General features: G+C 46.5%; 24 non-coding genes across 24 annotated transcripts; all 24 read left to right on the forward strand.

The window, feature by feature from the left end:
* Nucleotides 1–727: 727 nt before the first annotated feature.
* TRNAA-AGC (transfer RNA alanine (anticodon AGC)) lies at nt 728–800 on the forward strand. Its single transcript has one exon. It is a non-coding gene; the product is annotated as a tRNA-Ala (tRNA).
* Nucleotides 801–906: 106 nt separating this feature from the next.
* Nucleotides 907–1005, forward strand: TRNAY-GUA (transfer RNA tyrosine (anticodon GUA)). The gene is made up of 2 exons: nt 907–943; nt 970–1005. It is a non-coding gene; the product is annotated as a tRNA-Tyr (tRNA).
* Nucleotides 1006–1744: 739 nt separating this feature from the next.
* On the forward strand, nt 1745–1817 carry TRNAA-AGC (transfer RNA alanine (anticodon AGC)). Its single transcript has one exon. It is a non-coding gene; the product is annotated as a tRNA-Ala (tRNA).
* Nucleotides 1818–2760: 943 nt separating this feature from the next.
* On the forward strand, nt 2761–2833 carry TRNAA-AGC (transfer RNA alanine (anticodon AGC)). The gene has a single exon. It is a non-coding gene; the product is annotated as a tRNA-Ala (tRNA).
* A 106-nt stretch (nt 2834–2939) lies between these two features.
* On the forward strand, nt 2940–3038 carry TRNAY-GUA (transfer RNA tyrosine (anticodon GUA)). The gene is made up of 2 exons: nt 2940–2976; nt 3003–3038. It is a non-coding gene; the product is annotated as a tRNA-Tyr (tRNA).
* Nucleotides 3039–3777: 739 nt separating this feature from the next.
* Nucleotides 3778–3850, forward strand: TRNAA-AGC (transfer RNA alanine (anticodon AGC)). Its single transcript has one exon. It is a non-coding gene; the product is annotated as a tRNA-Ala (tRNA).
* Nucleotides 3851–4793: 943 nt separating this feature from the next.
* Nucleotides 4794–4866, forward strand: TRNAA-AGC (transfer RNA alanine (anticodon AGC)). Its single transcript has one exon. It is a non-coding gene; the product is annotated as a tRNA-Ala (tRNA).
* Nucleotides 4867–4972: 106 nt separating this feature from the next.
* TRNAY-GUA (transfer RNA tyrosine (anticodon GUA)) lies at nt 4973–5071 on the forward strand. Its single transcript has 2 exons — nt 4973–5009; nt 5036–5071. It is a non-coding gene; the product is annotated as a tRNA-Tyr (tRNA).
* A 739-nt stretch (nt 5072–5810) lies between these two features.
* Nucleotides 5811–5883, forward strand: TRNAA-AGC (transfer RNA alanine (anticodon AGC)). The gene has a single exon. It is a non-coding gene; the product is annotated as a tRNA-Ala (tRNA).
* Nucleotides 5884–5989: 106 nt separating this feature from the next.
* TRNAY-GUA (transfer RNA tyrosine (anticodon GUA)) lies at nt 5990–6088 on the forward strand. The gene is made up of 2 exons: nt 5990–6026; nt 6053–6088. It is a non-coding gene; the product is annotated as a tRNA-Tyr (tRNA).
* Nucleotides 6089–7006: 918 nt separating this feature from the next.
* TRNAY-GUA (transfer RNA tyrosine (anticodon GUA)) lies at nt 7007–7105 on the forward strand. The gene is made up of 2 exons: nt 7007–7043; nt 7070–7105. It is a non-coding gene; the product is annotated as a tRNA-Tyr (tRNA).
* A 739-nt stretch (nt 7106–7844) lies between these two features.
* TRNAA-AGC (transfer RNA alanine (anticodon AGC)) lies at nt 7845–7917 on the forward strand. Its single transcript has one exon. It is a non-coding gene; the product is annotated as a tRNA-Ala (tRNA).
* Nucleotides 7918–8023: 106 nt separating this feature from the next.
* TRNAY-GUA (transfer RNA tyrosine (anticodon GUA)) lies at nt 8024–8122 on the forward strand. The gene is made up of 2 exons: nt 8024–8060; nt 8087–8122. It is a non-coding gene; the product is annotated as a tRNA-Tyr (tRNA).
* Nucleotides 8123–8861: 739 nt separating this feature from the next.
* On the forward strand, nt 8862–8934 carry TRNAA-AGC (transfer RNA alanine (anticodon AGC)). Its single transcript has one exon. It is a non-coding gene; the product is annotated as a tRNA-Ala (tRNA).
* Nucleotides 8935–9040: 106 nt separating this feature from the next.
* On the forward strand, nt 9041–9139 carry TRNAY-GUA (transfer RNA tyrosine (anticodon GUA)). The gene is made up of 2 exons: nt 9041–9077; nt 9104–9139. It is a non-coding gene; the product is annotated as a tRNA-Tyr (tRNA).
* A 918-nt stretch (nt 9140–10057) lies between these two features.
* Nucleotides 10058–10156, forward strand: TRNAY-GUA (transfer RNA tyrosine (anticodon GUA)). The gene is made up of 2 exons: nt 10058–10094; nt 10121–10156. It is a non-coding gene; the product is annotated as a tRNA-Tyr (tRNA).
* A 739-nt stretch (nt 10157–10895) lies between these two features.
* TRNAA-AGC (transfer RNA alanine (anticodon AGC)) lies at nt 10896–10968 on the forward strand. Its single transcript has one exon. It is a non-coding gene; the product is annotated as a tRNA-Ala (tRNA).
* Nucleotides 10969–11074: 106 nt separating this feature from the next.
* Nucleotides 11075–11173, forward strand: TRNAY-GUA (transfer RNA tyrosine (anticodon GUA)). The gene is made up of 2 exons: nt 11075–11111; nt 11138–11173. It is a non-coding gene; the product is annotated as a tRNA-Tyr (tRNA).
* Nucleotides 11174–11912: 739 nt separating this feature from the next.
* Nucleotides 11913–11985, forward strand: TRNAA-AGC (transfer RNA alanine (anticodon AGC)). The gene has a single exon. It is a non-coding gene; the product is annotated as a tRNA-Ala (tRNA).
* Nucleotides 11986–12091: 106 nt separating this feature from the next.
* Nucleotides 12092–12190, forward strand: TRNAY-GUA (transfer RNA tyrosine (anticodon GUA)). Its single transcript has 2 exons — nt 12092–12128; nt 12155–12190. It is a non-coding gene; the product is annotated as a tRNA-Tyr (tRNA).
* A 739-nt stretch (nt 12191–12929) lies between these two features.
* TRNAA-AGC (transfer RNA alanine (anticodon AGC)) lies at nt 12930–13002 on the forward strand. Its single transcript has one exon. It is a non-coding gene; the product is annotated as a tRNA-Ala (tRNA).
* Nucleotides 13003–13108: 106 nt separating this feature from the next.
* TRNAY-GUA (transfer RNA tyrosine (anticodon GUA)) lies at nt 13109–13207 on the forward strand. The gene is made up of 2 exons: nt 13109–13145; nt 13172–13207. It is a non-coding gene; the product is annotated as a tRNA-Tyr (tRNA).
* Nucleotides 13208–13946: 739 nt separating this feature from the next.
* TRNAA-AGC (transfer RNA alanine (anticodon AGC)) lies at nt 13947–14019 on the forward strand. Its single transcript has one exon. It is a non-coding gene; the product is annotated as a tRNA-Ala (tRNA).
* Nucleotides 14020–14963: 944 nt separating this feature from the next.
* Nucleotides 14964–15036, forward strand: TRNAA-AGC (transfer RNA alanine (anticodon AGC)). The gene has a single exon. It is a non-coding gene; the product is annotated as a tRNA-Ala (tRNA).
* The last annotated feature ends 907 nt before the right edge of the window (nt 15037–15943 follow it).

Below are 15943 nucleotides of genomic sequence, written 5' to 3' on the forward strand. Positions count from 1 at the left end.
ACGTTGATAACACACCGTCTTTCTTGTTGACCCTTTCCCGTTTGCATCCCATGATACAACAGCGTCTTCCTTACTCCACCGCTTTAGTGGAAAACGGCCCACATCTCTGGCAAACCATTTTTGGGCTTCTACCTGCCAGGGTAATTACCTATTACTGTTACCCTGACTCAATTAAAAAAGGGGAGTCGGGCAGCTTGCTAGAAAGAGTTACAGAGTTCAGCTGGGTAGGGTTGAGGATCAAAGGCCAAAAAAGACTCTTGTGGGGTATCCTTTCATAGCTCAGTGGCCATCAAGTTCCCCATTTTTAGCCTCACTGCACCTCAGTCCAGAGCACAAAAAAAAGCAACAAGGGCAAGAGTGCTTTCTCCCACTTTCCATTCCATCTACTAGGTCATTGGAGAAGAACTAAAGTCAGTAGCGACCCTTATTGGCAGCAGCCCACTACTTTGTTTGAAGACAAAGTGCTTTGTATTTGACTTAATACCTCTAGCGACCCGTTTTGTCTGCTTCCACTTTTGGGAGTCTGATTACTTTTTACCGGTTGTATCACACCTTTCTAAAATTCCTACTTTTTGTTGACCCCTTGCTCAACACTCTGTGAAGACAAAAGAAATGTTGTAAAATACACAGTCCTCCATTCCAATGAAACTGTGTGGCGTTCCATCGTTAACTCTGACATCGCAGTTCCGCTCATCCGCCCGCGTCTCTTGCGCAGATGTGTATAGATGGGGGATTAGCTCAAATGGTAGAGCGCTCGCTTAGCATGCGAGAGGTAGCGGGATCGATGCCCGCATCCTCCACACACATGCTTTTCCACCTTGAACCCCAGAGACAAACACTCATTTTCTGCACCTTCCGCTCGCTAGGAATGAGGATCAAAGGCTGGCAAAAGCTTAGCTGGGGTATCCTTCGATAGCTCAGCTGGTAGAGCGGAGGACTGTAGATTGACAAAATGTTGAGAAAACTGTAATCCTTAGGTCGCTGGTTCGATTCCGGCTCGAAGGAAGTTTTACGTCACGTTGATAACACACCGTCTTTCTTGTTGACCCTTTCCCGTTTGCATCCCATGATACAACAGCGTCTTCCTTACTCCACCGCTTTAGTGGAAAACGGCCCACATCTCTGGCAAACCATTTTTGGGCTTCTACCTGCCAGGGTAATTACCTATTACTGTTACCCTGACTCAATTAAAAAAGGGGAGTCGGGCAGCTTGCTAGAAAGAGTTACAGAGTTCAGCTGGGTAGGGTTGAGGATCAAAGGCCAAAAAAGACTCTTGTGGGGTATCCTTTCATAGCTCAGTGGCCATCAAGTTCCCCCTTTTTAGCCTCACTGCACCTCAGTCCAGAGCACAAAAAAAAAGCAACAAGGGCAAGAGTGCTTTCTCCCACTTTCCATTCCATCTACTAGGTTATTGGAGAAGAACTAAAGTCAGTAGCGACCCTTATTGGCAGCAGCCCACTACTTTGTTTGAAGACAAAGTGCTTTGTATTTGACTTAATACCTCTAGCGACCTGTTTTGTCTGCTTCCACTTTTGGGAGTCTGATTACTTTTTACCGGTTGTATCACACCTTTCTAAAATTCCTACTTTTTGTTGACCCCTTGCTCAACACTCTGTGAAGACAAAAGAAATGTTGTAAAATACACAGTCCTCCATTCCAATGAAACTGTGTGGCGTTCCATCGTTAACTCTGACATCGCAGTTCCGCTCATCCACCCGCGTCTCTTGCGCAGATGTGTATAGATGGGGGATTAGCTCAAATGGTAGAGCGCTCGCTTAGCATGCGAGAGGTAGCGGGATCGATGCCCGCATCCTCCACACACATGCTTTTCCATCTTGAACCCCAGAGACAAATACTCATTTTCTGCACCTTCCGCTCGCTAGGAATGAGGATCAAAGGCTGGCAAAACCTTAGCTGGGCTATCCTTCGATAGCTCAGCTGGTAGAGCGGAGGACTGTAGATTGACAAAATGTTGAGAAAACTGTAATCCTTAGGTCGCTGGTTCGATTCCGGCTCAAAGGAACTTTTACGTCACGTTGATAACACACCGTCTTTCTTGTTGACCCTTTCCCGTTTGCATCCCATGATACAACAGCGTCTTCCTTACTCCACCGCTTTAGTGGAAAACGGCCCACATCTCTGGCAAACCATTTTTGGGCTTCTACCAGCCAGGGTAATTACCTATTACTGTTACCCTGACTCAATTAAAAAAGGGGAGTCGGGCAGCTTGCTAGAAAGAGTTACAGAGTTCAGCTGGGTAGGGTTGAGGATCAAAGGCTAAAAAAGACTCTTGTGGGGTATCCTTTCATAGCTCAGTGGCCATCAAGTTCCCCCTTTTTAGCCTCACTGCACCTCAGTCCAGAGCACAAAAAAAAGCAACAAGGGCAAGAGTGCTTTCTCCCACTTTCCATTCCATCTACTAGGTCATTGGAGAAGAACTAAAGTCAGTAGCGACCCTTATTGGCAGCAGCCCACTACTTTGTTTGAAGACAAAGTGCTTTGTATTTGACTTAATACCTCTAGCGACCCGTTTTGTCTGCTTCCACTTTTGGGAGTCTGATTACTTTTTACCGGTTGTATCACACCTTTCTAAAATTCCTACTTTTTGTTGACCCCTTGCTCAACACTCTGTGAAGACAAAAGAAATGTTGTAAAATACACAGTCCTCCATTCCAATGAAACTGTGTGGCGTTCCATCGTTAACTCTGACATCGCAGTTCCGCTCATCCGCCCGCGTCTCTTGCACAGATGTGTATAGATGGGGGATTAGCTCAAATGGTAGAGCGCTCGCTTAGCATGCGAGAGGTAGCGGGATCGATGCCCGCATCCTCCACACACATGCTTTTCCATCTTGAACCCCAGAGACAAACACTCATTTTCTGCACCTTCCGCTCGCTAGGAATGAGGATCAAAGGCTGGCAAAACCTTAGCTGAGGTATCCTTCGATAGCTCAGCTGGTAGAGCGGAGGACTGTAGATTGACAAAATGTTGAGAAAACTGTAATCCTTAGGTCGCTGGTTCGATTCCGGCTTGAAGGAACTTTTACGTCACGTTGATAACACACCGTCTTTCTTGTTGACCCTTTCCCGTTTGCATCCCATGATACAACAGCGTCTTCCTTACTCCACCGCTTTAGTGGAAAACGGCCCACATCTCTGGCAAACCATTTTTGGGCTTCTACCTGCCAGGGTAATTACCTATTACTGTTACCCTGACTCAATTAAAAAAGGGGAGTCGGGCAGCTTGCTAGAAAGAGTTACAGAGTTCAGCTGGGTAGGGTTGAGGATCAAAGGCCAAAAAAGACTCTTGTGGGGTATCCTTTCATAGCTCAGTGGCCATCAAGTTCCCCCTTTTTAGCCTCACTGCACCTCAGTCCAGAGCACAAAAAAAAAGCAACAAGGGCAAGAGTGCTTTCTCCCACTTTCCATTCCATCTACTAGGTCATTGGAGAAGAACTAAAGTCAGTAGCGACCCTTATTGGCAGCAGCCCACTACTTTGTTTGAAGACAAAGTGCTTTGTATTTGACTTAATACCTCTAGCGACCCGTTTTGTCTGCTTCCACTTTTGGGAGTCTGATTACTTTTTACCGGTTGTATCACACCTTTCTAAAATTCCTACTTTTTGTTGACCCCTTGCTCAACACTCTGTGAAGACAAAAGAAATGTTGTAAAATACACAGTCCTCCATTCCAATGAAACTGTGTGGCGTTCCATCGTTAACTCTGACATCGCAGTTCCGCTCATCCGCCCGCGTCTCTTGCGCAGATGTGTATAGATGGGGGATTAGCTCAAATGGTAGAGCGCTCGCTTAGCATGCGAGAGGTGGCGGGATCGATGCCCGCATCCTCCACACACATGCTTTTCCATCTTGAACCCCAGAGACAAACACTCATTTTCTGCACCTTCCGCTCGCTAGGAATGAGGATCAAAGGCTGGCAAAACCTTAGCTGGGGTATCCTTCGATAGCTCAGCTGGTAGAGCGGAGGACTGTAGATTGACAAAATGTTGAGAAAACTGTAATCCTTAGGTCACTGGTTTGATTCCGGCTCGAAGGAACTTTTACGTCACGTTGATAACACACCGTCTTTCTTGTTGACCCTTTCCCGTTTGCATCCCATGATACAACAGCGTCTTCCTTACTCCACCGCTTTAGTGGAAAACGGCCCACATCTCTGGCAAACCATTTTTGGGCTTCTACCTGCCAGGGTAATTACCTATTACTGTTACCCTGACTCAATTAAAAAAGGGGAGTCAGGCAGCTTGCTAGAAAGAGTTACAGAGTTCAGCTGGGTAGGGTTGAGGATCAAAGGCCAAAAAAGACTCTTGTGGGGTATCCTTTCATAGCTCAGTGGCCATCAAGTTCCCCATTTTTAGCCTCACTGCACCTCAGTCCAGAGCACAAAAAAAAGCAACAAGGGCAAGAGTGCTTTCTCCCACTTTCCATTCCATCTACTAGGTCATTGGAGAAGAACTAAAGTCAGTAGCGACCCTTATTGGCAGCAGCCCACTACTTTGTTTGAAGACAAAGTGCTTTGTATTTGACTTAATACCTCTAGCGACCCGTTTTGTCTGCTTCCACTTTTGGGAGTCTGATTACTTTTTACCGGTTGTATCACACCTTTCTAAAATTCCTACTTTTTGTTGACCCCTTGCTCAACACTCTGTGAAGACAAAAGAAATGTTGTAAAATACACAGTCCTCCATTCCAATGAAACTGTGTGGCGTTCCATCGTTAACTCTGACATCGCAGTTCCGCTCATCCGCCCGCGTCTCTTGCGCAGATGTGTATAGATGGGGGATTAGCTCAAATGGTAGAGCGCTTGCTTAGCATGCGAGAGGTAGCGGGATCGATGCCCGCATCCTCCACACACATGCTTTTCCACCTTGAACCCCAGAGACAAACACTCATTTTCTGCACCTTCCGCTCGCTAGGAATGAGGATCAAAGGCTGGCAAAAGCTTAGCTGGGGTATCCTTCGATAGCTCAGCTGGTAGAGCGGAGGACTGTAGATTGACAAAATGTTGAGAAAACTGTAATCCTTAGGTCGCTGGTTCGATTCCGGCTTGAAGGAAGTTTTACGTCACGTTGATAACACACCGTCTTTCTTGTTGACCCTTTCCCGTTTGCATCCGATGATACAACAGCGTCTTCCTTACTCCACCGCTTTAGTGGAAAACGGCCCACATCTCTGGCAAACCATTTTTGGGCTTCTACCTGCCAGGGTAATTACCTATTACTGTTACCCTGACTCAATTAAAAAAGGGGAGTCGGGCAGCTTGCTAGAAAGAGTTACAGAGTTCAGCTGGGTAGGGTTGAGGATCAAAGGCCAAAAAAGACTCTTGTGGGGTATCCTTTCATAGCTCAGTGGCCATCAAGTTCCCCCTTTTTAGCCTCACTGCACCTCAGTCCAGAGCACAAAAAAAAAGCAACAAGGGCAAGAGTGCTTTCTCCCACTTTCCATTCCATCTACTAGGTCATTGGAGAAGAACTAAAGTCAGTAGCGACCCTTATTGGCAGCAGCCCACTACTTTGTTTGAAGACAAAGTGCTTTGTATTTGACTTAATACCTCTAGCGACCCGTTTTGTCTGCTTCCACTTTTGGGAGTCTGATTACTTTTTACCGGTTGTATCACACCTTTCTAAAATTCCTACTTTTTGTTGACCCCTTGCTCAACACTCTGTGAAGACAAAAGAAATGTTGTAAAATACACAGTCCTCCATTCCAATGAAACTGTGTGGCGTTCCATCGTTAACTCTGACATCGCAGTTCCGCTCATCCGCCCGCGTCTCTTGCGCAGATGTGTATTGATGGGGGATTAGCTCAAATGGTAGAGCGCTCGCTTAGCATGCGAGAGGTAGCGGGATCGATGCCCGCATCCTCCACACACATGCTTTTCCATCTTGAACCCCAGAGACAAACACTCATTTTCTGCACCTTCCGCTCGCTAGGAATGAGGATCAAAGGCTGGCAAAACCTTAGCTGGGGTATCCTTCGATAGCTCAGCTGGTAGAGCGGAGGACTGTAGATTGACAAAATGTTGAGAAAACTGTAATCCTTAGGTCGCTGGTTCGATTCCGGCTCGAAGGAACTTTTACGTCACGTTGATAACACACCGTCTTACTTGTTGACCCTTTCCCGTTTGCATCCCATGATACAACAGCGTCTTCCTTACTCCACCGCTTTAGTGGAAAACGGCCCACATCTCTGGCAAACCATTTTTGGGCTTCTACCTGCCAGGGTAATTACCTATTACTGTTACCCTGACTCAATTAAAAAAGGGGAGTCGGGCAGCTTGCTAGAAAGAGTTACAGAGTTCAGCTGGGTAGGGTTGAGGATCAAAGGCCAAAAAAGACTCTTGTGGGGTATCCTTTCATAGCTCAGTGGCCATCAAGTTCCCCCTTTTTAGCCTCACTGCACCTCAGTCCAGAGCACAAAAAAAAAGCAACAAGGGCAAGAGTGCTTTCTCCCACTTTCCATTCCATCTACTAGGTCATTGGAGAAGAACTAAAGTCAGTAGCGACCCTTATTGGCAGCAGCCCACTACTTTGTTTGAAGACAAAGTGCTTTGTATTTGACTTAATACCTCTAGCGACCCGTTTTGTCTGCTTCCACTTTTGGGAGTCTGATTACTTTTTACCGGTTGTATCACACCTTTCTAAAATTCCTACTTTTTGTTGACCCCTTGCTCAACACTCTGTGAAGACAAAAGAAATGTTGTAAAATACACAGTCCTCCATTCCAATGAAACTGTGTGGCGTTCCATCGTTAACTCTGACATCGCAGTTCCGCTCATCCGCCCGCGTCTCTTGCACACACGTGTATAGATGGGGGATTAGCTCAAATGGTAGAGCGCTCGCTTAGCATGCGAGAGGTAGCGGGATCGATGCCTGCATCCTCCACACACATGCTTTTCCATCTTGAACCCCAGAGACAAACACTCATTTTCTGCACCTTCCGCTCGCTAGGAATGAGGATCAAAGGCTGGCAAAACCTTAGCTGGGGTATCCTTCGATAGCTCAGCTGGTAGAGCGGAGGACTGTAGATTGACAAAATGTTGAGAAAACTGTAATCCTTAGGTCGCTGGTTCGATTCCGGCTCGAAGGAACTTTTACGTCACGTTGATAACACACCGTCTTTCTTGTTGACCCTTTCCCGTTTGCATCCCATGATACAACAGCGTCTTCCTTACTCCACCGCTTTAGTGGAAAACGGCCCACATCTCTGGCAAACCATTTTTGGGCTTCTACCTGCCAGGGTAATTACCTATTACTGTTACCCTGACTCAATTAAAAAAGGGGAGTCGGGCAGCTTGCTAGAAAGAGTTACAGAGTTCAGCTGGGTAGGGTTGAGGATCAAAGGCCAAAAAAGACTCTTGTGGGGTATCCTTTCATAGCTCAGTGGCCATCAAGTTCCCCCTTTTTAGCCTCACTGCACCTCAGTCCAGAGCACAAAAAAAAAGCAACAAGGGCAAGAGTGCTATCTCCCACTTTCCATTCCATCTACTAGGTCTTTGGAGAAGAACTAAAGTCAGTAGCGACCCTTATTGGCAGCAGCCCACTACTTTGTTTGAAGACAAAGTGCTTTGTATTTGACTTAATACCTCTAGCGACCCGTTTTGTCTGCTTCCACTTTTGGGAGTCTGATTACTTTTTACCGGTTGTATCACACCTTTCTAAAATTCCTACTTTTTGTTGACCCCTTGCTCAACACTCTGTGAAGACAAAAGAAATGTTGTAAAATACACAGTCCTCCATTCCAATGAAACTGTGTGGCGTTCCATCGTTAACTCTGACATCGCAGTTCCGCTCATCCGCCCGCGTCTCTTGCGCAGATGTGTATAGATGGGGGATTAGCTCAAATGGTAGAGCGCTCGCTTAGCATGCGAGAGGTAGCGGGATCGATGCCCGCATCCTCCACACACATGCTTTTCCATCTTGAACCCCAGAGACAAACACTCATTTTCTGCACCTTCCGCTCGCTAGGAATGAGGATCAAAGGCTGGCAAAACCTTAGCTGGGGTATCCTTCGATAGCTCAGCTGGTAGAGCGGAGGACTGTAGATTGACAAAATGTTGAGAAAACTGTAATCCTTAGGTCGCTGGTTCGATTCCGGCTTGAAGGAACTTTTACGTCACGTTGATAACACACCGTCTTTCTTGTTGACCCTTTCCCGTTTGCATCCCATGATACAACAGCGTCTTCCTTACTCCACCGCTTTAGTGGAAAACGGCCCACATCTCTGGCAAACCATTTTTGGGCTTCTACCTGCCAGGGTAATTACCTATTACTGTTACCCTGACTCAATTAAAAAAGGGGAGTCGGGCAGCTTGCTAGAAAGAGTTACAGAGTTCACCTGGGTAGGGTTGAGGATCAAAGGCCAAAAAAGACTCTTGTGGGGTATCCTTTCATAGCTCAGTGGCCATCAAGTTCCCCCTTTTTAGCCTCACTGCACCTCAGTCCAGAGCACAAAAAAAAAGCAACAAGGGCAAGAGTGCTATCTCCCACTTTCCATTCCATCTACTAGGTCATTGGAGAAGAACTAAAGTCAGTAGCGACCCTTATTGGCAGCAGCCCACTACTTTGTTTGAAGACAAAGTGCTTTGTATTTGACTTAATACCTCTAGCGACCCGTTTTGTCTGCTTCCACTTTTGGGAGTCTGATTACTTTTTACCGGTTGTATCACACCTTTCTAAAATTCCTACTTTTTGTTGACCCCTTGCTCAACACTCTGTGAAGACAAAAGAAATGTTGTAAAATACACAGTCCTCCATTCCAATGAAACTGTGTGGCGTTCCATCGTTAACTCTGACATCGCAGTTCCGCTCATCCGCCCGCGTCTCTTGCGCAGATGTGTATTGATGGGGGATTAGCTCAAATGGTAGAGCGCTCGCTTAGCATGCGAGAGGTTGCGGGATCGATGCCCGCATCCTCCACACACATGCTTTTCCATCTTGAACCCCAGAGACAAACACTCATTTTCTGCACCTTCCGCTCGCTAGGAATGAGGATCAAAGGCTGGCAAAACCTTAGCTGGGGTATCCTTCGATAGCTCAGCTGGTAGAGCGGAGGACTGTAGATTGACAAAATGTTGAGAAAACTGTAATCCTTAGGTCGCTGGTTCGATTCCGGCTCGAAGGAACTTTTACGTCACGTTGATAACACACCGTCTTACTTGTTGACCCTTTCCCGTTTGCATCCCATGATACAACAGCGTCTTCCTTACTCCACCGCTTTAGTGGAAAACGGCCCACATCTCTGGCAAACCATTTTTGGGCTTCTACCTGCCAGGGTAATTACCTATTACTGTTACCCTGACTCAATTAAAAAAGGGGAGTCGGGCAGCTTGCTAGAAAGAGTTACAGAGTTCAGCTGGGTAGGGTTGAGGATCAAAGGCCAAAAAAGACTCTTGTGGGGTATCCTTTCATAGCTCAGTGGCCATCAAGTTCCCCCTTTTTAGCCTCACTGCACCTCAGTCCAGAGCACAAAAAAAAAGCAACAAGGGCAAGAGTGCTTTCTCCCACTTTCCATTCCATCTACTAGGTCATTGGAGAAGAACTAAAGTCAGTAGCGACCCTTATTGGCAGCAGCCCACTACTTTGTTTGAAGACAAAGTGCTTTGTATTTGACTTAATACCTCTAGCGACCCGTTTTGTCTGCTTCCACTTTTGGGAGTCTGATTACTTTTTACCGGTTGTATCACACCTTTCTAAAATTCCTACTTTTTGTTGACCCCTTGCTCAACACTCTGTGAAGACAAAAGAAATGTTGTAAAATACACAGTCCTCCATTCCAATGAAACTGTGTGGCGTTCCATCGTTAACTCTGACATCGCAGTTCCGCTCATCCGCCCGCGTCTCTTGCACACACGTGTATAGATGGGGGATTAGCTCAAATGGTAGAGCGCTCGCTTAGCATGCGAGAGGTAGCGGGATCGATGCCTGCATCCTCCACACACATGCTTTTCCATCTTGAACCCCAGAGACAAACACTCATTTTCTGCACCTTCCGCTCGCTAGGAATGAGGATCAAAGGCTGGCAAAACCTTAGCTGGGGTATCCTTCGATAGCTCAGCTGGTAGAGCGGAGGACTGTAGATTGACAAAATGTTGAGAAAACTGTAATCCTTAGGTCGCTGGTTCGATTCCGGCTCGAAGGAACTTTTACGTCACGTTGATAACACACCGTCTTTCTTGTTGACCCTTTCCCGTTTGCATCCCATGATACAACAGCGTCTTCCTTACTCCACCGCTTTAGTGGAAAACGGCCCACATCTCTGGCAAACCATTTTTGGGCTTCTACCTGCCAGGGTAATTACCTATTACTGTTACCCTGACTCAATTAAAAAAGGGGAGTCGGGCAGCTTGCTAGAAAGAGTTACAGAGTTCAGCTGGGTAGGGTTGAGGATCAAAGGCCAAAAAAGACTCTTGTGGGGTATCCTTTCATAGCTCAGTGGCCATCAAGTTCCCCCTTTTTAGCCTCACTGCACCTCAGTCCAGAGCACAAAAAAAAAGCAACAAGGGCAAGAGTGCTATCTCCCACTTTCCATTCCATCTACTAGGTCATTGGAGAAGAACTAAAGTCAGTAGCGACCCTTATTGGCAGCAGCCCACTACTTTGTTTGAAGACAAAGTGCTTTGTATTTGTCTTAATACCTCTAGCGACCCGTTTTGTCTGCTTCCACTTTTGGGAGTCTGATTACTTTTTACCGGTTGTATCACACCTTTCTAAAATTCCTACTTTTTGTTGACCCCTTGCTCAACACTCTGTGAAGACAAAAGAAATGTTGTAAAATACACAGTCCTCCATTCCAATGAAACTGTGTGGCGTTCCATCGTTAACTCTGACATCGCAGTTCCGCTCATCCGCCCGCGTCTCTTGCGCAGATGTGTATAGATGGGGGATTAGCTCAAATGGTAGAGCGCTCGCTTAGCATGCGAGAGGTAGCGGGATCGATGCCCGCATCCTCCACACACATGCTTTTCCATCTTGAACCCCAGAGACAAACACTCATTTTCTGCACCTTCCGCTCGCTAGGAATGAGGATCAAAGGCTGGCAAAACCTTAGCTGGGGTATCCTTCGATAGCTCAGCTGGTAGAGCGGAGGACTGTAGATTGACAAAATGTTGAGAAAACTGTAATCCTTAGGTCGCTGGTTCGATTCCGGCTTGAAGGAACTTTTACGTCACGTTGATAACACACCGTCTTTCTTGTTGACCCTTTCCCGTTTGCATCCCATGATACAACAGCGTCTTCCTTACTCCACCGCTTTAGTGGAAAACGGCCCACATCTCTGGCAAACCATTTTTGGGCTTCTACCTGCCAGGGTAATTACCTATTACTGTTACCCTGACTCAATTAAAAAAGGGGAGTCGGGCAGCTTGCTAGAAAGAGTTACAGAGTTCACCTGGGTAGGGTTGAGGATCAAAGGCCAAAAAAGACTCTTGTGGGGTATCCTTTCATAGCTCAGTGGCCATCAAGTTCCCCCTTTTTAGCCTCACTGCACCTCAGTCCAGAGCACAAAAAAAAAGCAACAAGGGCAAGAGTGCTATCTCCCACTTTCCATTCCATCTACTAGGTCATTGGAGAAGAACTAAAGTCAGTAGCGACCCTTATTGGCAGCAGCCCACTACTTTGTTTGAAGACAAAGTGCTTTGTATTTGACTTAATACCTCTAGCGACCCGTTTTGTCTGCTTCCACTTTTGGGAGTCTGATTACTTTTTACCGGTTGTATCACACCTTTCTAAAATTCCTACTTTTTGTTGACCCCTTGCTCAACACTCTGTGAAGACAAAAGAAATGTTGTAAAATACACAGTCCTCCATTCCAATGAAACTGTGTGGCGTTCCATCGTTAACTCTGACATCGCAGTTCCGCTCATCCGCCCGCGTCTCTTGCGCAGATGTGTATAGATGGGGGATTAGCTCAAACGGTAGAGCGCTCGCTTAGCATGCGAGAGGTAGCGGGATCGATGCCCGCATCCTCCACACACATGCTTTTCCATCTTGAACCCCAGAGACAAACACTCATTTTCTGCACCTTCCGCTCGCTAGGAATGAGGATCAAAGGCTGGCAAAACCTTAGCTGGGGTATCCTTCGATAGCTCAGCTGGTAGAGCGGAGGACTGTAGATTGACAAAATGTTGAGAAAACTGTAATCCTTAGGTCGCTGGTTCGATTCCAGCTCGAAGGAACTTTTACGTCACGTTGATAACACACCGTGTTTCTTGTTGACCCTTTCCCGTTTGCATCCCATGATACAACAGCGTCTTCCTTACTCCACCGCTTTAGTGGAAAACGGCCCACATCTCTGGCAAACCATTTTTGGGCTTCTACCTGCCAGGGTAATTACCTATTACTGTTACCCTGACTCAATTAAAAAAGGGGAGTCGGGCAGCTTGCTAGAAAGAGTTACAGAGTTCAGCTGGGTAGGGTTGAGGATCAAAGGCCAAAAAAGACTCTTGTGGGGTATCCTTTCATAGCTCAGTGGCCATCAAGTTCCCCCTTTTTAGCCTCACTGCACCTCAGTCCAGAGCACAAAAAAAAAGCAACAAGGGCAAGAGTGCTTTCTCCCACTTTCCATTCCATCTACTAGGTCATTGGAGAAGAACTAAAGTCAGTAGCGACCCTTATTGGCAGCAGCCCACTACTTTGTTTGAAGACAAAGTGCTTTGTATTTGACTTAATACCTCTAGCGACCCGTTTTGTCTGCTTCCACTTTTGGGAGTCTGATTACTTTTTACCGGTTGTATCACACCTTTCTAAAATTCCTACTTTTTGTTGACCCCTTGCTCAACACTCTGTGAAGACAAAAGAAATGTTGTAAAATACACAGTCCTCCATTCCAATGAAACTGTGTGGCGTTCCATCGTTAACTCTGACATCGCAGTTCCGCTCATCCGCCCGCGTCTCTTGCGCAGATGTGTATAGATGGGGGATTAGCTCAAATGGTAGAGCGCTCGCTTAGCATGCGAGAGGTAGCGGGATCGATGCCCGCATCCTCCACACACATGCTTTTCCATCTTGAACCCCAGAGACAAACACTCATTTTCTGCACCTTCCGCTCGCTAGGAATGAGGATCAAAGGCTGGCAAAACCTTAGCTGGGGTATCCTTCGATAGCTCAGCTGGTAGAGCGGAGGACTGTAGATTGACAAAATGTTGAGAAAACTGTAATCCTTAGGTCACTGGTTCGATTCCGGCTCGAAGGAACTTTTACGTCACGTTGATAACACACCGTCTTTCTTGTTGACCCTTTCCCGTTTGCATCCCATGATACAACAGCGTCTTCCTTACTCCACCGCTTTAGTGGAAAACGGCCCACATCTCTGGCAAACCATTTTTGGGCTTCTACCTGCCAGGGTAATTACCTATTACTGTTACCCTGACTCAATTAAAAAAGGGGAGTCGGGCAGCTTGCTAGAAAGAGTTACAGAGTTCAGCTGGGTAGGGTTGAGGATCAAAGGCCAAAAAAGACTCTTGTGGGGTATCCTTTCATAGCTCAGTGGCCATCAAGTTCCCCCTTTTTAGCCTCACTGCACCTCAGTCCAGAGCACAAAAAAAAAGCAACAAGGGCAAGAGTGCTTTCTCCCACTTTCCATTCCATCTACTAGGTCATTGGAGAAGAACTAAAGTCAGTAGCGACCCTTATTGGCAGCAGCCCACTACTTTGTTTGAAGACAAAGTGCTTTGTATTTGACTTAATACCTCTAGCGACCCGTTTTGTCTGCTTCCACTTTTGGGAGTCTGATTACTTTTTACCGGTTGTATCACACCTTTCTAAAATTCCTACTTTTTGTTGACCCCTTGCTCAACACTCTGTGAAGACAAAAGAAATGTTGTAAAATACACAGTCCTCCATTCCAATGAAACTGTGTGGCGTTCCATCGTTAACTCTGACATCGCAGTTCCGCTCATCCGCCCGCGTCTCTTGCGCAGATGTGTATAGATGGGGGATTAGCTCAAATGGTAGAGCGCTCGCTTAGCATGCGAGAGGTAGCGGGATCGATGCCCGCATCCTCCACACACATGCTTTTCCATCTTGAACCCCAGAGACAAACACTCATTTTCTGCACCTTCCGCTCGCTAGGAATGAGGATCAAAGGCTGGCAAAACCTTAGCTGGGGTATCCTTCGATAGCTCAGCTGGTAGAGCGGAGGACTGTAGATTGACAAAATGTTGAGAAAACTGTAATCCCTAGGTCACTGGTTCGATTCCGGCTCGAAGGAACTTTTACGTCACGTTGATAACACACCGTCTTTCTTGTTGACCCTTTCCCGTTTGCATCCCATGATACAACAGCGTCTTCCTTACTCCACCGCTTTAGTGGAAAACGGCCCACATCTCTGGCAAACCATTTTTGGGCTTCTACCTGCCAGGGTAATTACCTATTACTGTTACCCTGACTCAATTAAAAAAGGGGAGTCGGGCAGCTTGCTAGACAGAGTTACAGAGTTCAGCTGGGTAGGGTTGAGGATCAAAGGCCAAAAAAGACTCTTGTGGGGTATCCTTTCATAGCTCAGTGGCCATCAAGTTCCCCCTTTTTAGCCTCACTGCACCTCAGTCCAGAGCACAAAAAAAAAGCAACAAGGGCAAGAGTGCTTTCTCCCACTTTCCATTCCATCTACTAGGTCATTGGAGAAGAACTAAAGTCAGTAGCGACCCTTATTGGCAGCAGCCCACTACTTTGTTTGAAGACAAAGTGCTTTGTATTTGACTTAATACCTCTAGCGACCCGTTTTGTCTGCTTCCACTTTTGGGAGTCTGATTACTTTTTACCGGTTGTATCACACCTTTCTAAAATTCCTACTTTTTGTTGACCCCTTGCTCAACACTCTGTGAAGACAAAAGAAATGTTGTAAAATACACAGTCCTCCATTCCAATGAAACTGTGTGGCGTTCCATCGTTAACTCTGACATCGCAGTTCCGCTCATCCGCCCGCGTCTCTTGCGCAGATGTGTATAGATGGGGGATTAGCTCAAATGGTAGAGCGCTCGCTTAGCATGCGAGAGGTAGCGGGATCGATGCCCGCATCCTCCACACACATGCTTTTCCATCTAGAACCCCAGAGACAAACACTCATTTTCTGCACCTTCCGCTCGCTAGGAATGAGGATCAAAGGCTGGCAAAACCTTAGCTGGGGTATCTTTCGATAGCTCAGCTGGTAGAGCGGAGGATTGTAGATTGACAAAATGTTGAGAAAACTGTAATCCTTAGGTCGCTGGTTCGATTCTGGCTCGAAGGAGCTTTTACGTCACGTTGATAACACACCGTCTTTCTTGTTGACCCTTTCCCGTTTGCATCCCATGATACAACAGCGTCTTCCTTACTCCACCGCTTTAGTGGAAAACGGCCCACATCTCTGGCAAACCATTTTTGGGCTTCTACCTGCCAGGGTAATTACCTATTACTGTTACCCTGACTCAATTAAAAAAGGGGAGTCGGGCAGCTTGCTAGAAAGAGTTACAGAGTTCAGCTGGGTAGGGTTGAGGATCAAAGGCCAAAAAAGACTCTTGTGGGGTATCCTTTCATAGCTCAGTGGCCATCAAGTTCCCCCTTTTTAGCCTCACTGCACCTCAGTCCAGAGCACAAAAAAAAAGCAACAAGGGCAAGAGTGCTATCTCCCACTTTCCATTCCATCTACTAGGTCATTGGAGAAGAACTAAAGTCAGTAGCGACCCTTATTGGCAGCAGCCCACTACTTTGTTTGAAGACAAAGTGCTTTGTATTTGACTTAATACCTCTAGCGACCCGTTTTGTCTGCTTCCACTTTTGGGAGTCTGATTACTTTTTACCGGTTGTATCACACCTTTCTAAAATTCCTACTTTTTGTTGACCCCTTGCTCAACACTCTGTGAAGACAAAAGAAATGTTGTAAAATACACAGTCCTCCATTCCAATGAAACTGTGTGGCGTTCCATCGTTAACTCTGACATCGCAGTTCCGC

Source organism: Hyperolius riggenbachi, chromosome 4, assembly GCF_040937935.1.
Source record: "Hyperolius riggenbachi isolate aHypRig1 chromosome 4, aHypRig1.pri, whole genome shotgun sequence".
NCBI lineage: Eukaryota > Metazoa > Chordata > Amphibia > Anura > Hyperoliidae > Hyperolius > Hyperolius riggenbachi.